Source organism: Myxine glutinosa, unplaced genomic scaffold (genome assembly GCF_964187855.1).
Source record: "Myxine glutinosa unplaced genomic scaffold, kmMyxGlut1.1 SCAFFOLD_3602, whole genome shotgun sequence".
Classification (NCBI taxonomy): Eukaryota; Metazoa; Chordata; class Myxini; order Myxiniformes; family Myxinidae; genus Myxine; species Myxine glutinosa.
In genome coordinates this window covers 3,675-5,000 of record NW_027619694.1, presented here as the reverse complement: position 1 = coordinate 5,000, position 1,326 = coordinate 3,675, and positions in this window count along the sequence as shown.

The following is a 1,326-nucleotide window of genomic DNA, read 5'->3' as shown; positions in this document are numbered from 1 at the left end:
CAAGAGGAGCAGGAAGTTTTGGTGCCAAGTGACATGACGGACCAAGCCAAATGGCGCTCATTTTGTCCCAATTTACTTTGGCTGAAGAAGCCTTTTCAAACACGGATAGACAATAACGGACAACGTTAATGTCATTGAGGTTCCGCACAAAGACACACATATCATCGGCATATGCCAGCACCTTAATGGGCCGTTCAAGATGAGAAAACCCAACCCCGGTTAGTCTAGCACACAAATAACCCAGTAAGGGTTTGATGGAGAGAGCATAGAGCAAGCAAGAGAGGGGGCAACCTTGTCGAATTCCCCTGTTGACAGGCAAGGGTGTAACAAGTTCATTGTTTATCTTAAGCACACTAGAAATATTGTTATACAGTATCTTAATGTAAGAAATGAAGGTCGGACCAAGTCCAAACTGTTCAAGCACTTTGAAGAGGTACCGATGATCGACGCGGTCAAAGGCCTTCTCCTCATCAAGGAGAAGAAGTCCCAAATCTGTGGGGTTTTCTTTGCACAGTTCAATCATGTCTCTTATGAGGGAGATGTTGTCATAGATGGAGCGTTTGGGTATACAATAGCATTGGTCTTCTTTCAACAATGAGGAGAGATGAGGAGTAAGTCGCGATGCCAGGGCTTTCGAGAATAACTTATAGTCTGTGCATAGCAAAGAGATTGGGCGCCAGTTTTGAATATAGAGCAAGTCTCCTTTCTTTGGAATGAGGGTGAGAATAGCCCGTCGGCAACTCTGAGGGAGCTCTCCAAGCTGGCAGCTTGCGTTCAAGGTGTTGAGGAGTTCGGGACCCAGTAGATGCCAGAATTTCTTATAAAATTCAGTTGTAAGTCTGTCCAATCCAGGCGCTTTCCCAACAGCAAGGCTGTGCAGAGCGGCGCCAAGTTCGTCCAAGGTAATGGGCCCCTCCAGGTGGGAACGTCCACCCTCACACAACACTGGCAGGCCTACGGAGATAGAGGCGACACTGACAGGATTTATTTGCTCCATCGAGTATATTTTAGAGAAATATTCCTTTGTGAAAAGTTTGATAACTGATTGGTTGAAGGTGATGGATGAGTCTGCCAAACGCATTTGAGAGAGCTGTTTGTTCGGGAGGCGTTTCTCTAAGGAAAAAAAATACTTAGTTGGTATGTCTGTCTCGTTAAGGTGCTGCACCCTCATCCAAACTAGGGCACCACGTGCATTCATCTCAGTTATTTCTTTCAATAAAGACTGTTTTTCGGTTAAGGCTCTTTGCACATTATTATTTTGTCCTGTGACCCTCTGAAGATGTAAAATCTCTGATTGCAATAATTTCCTCGCTTCATAATCAACCC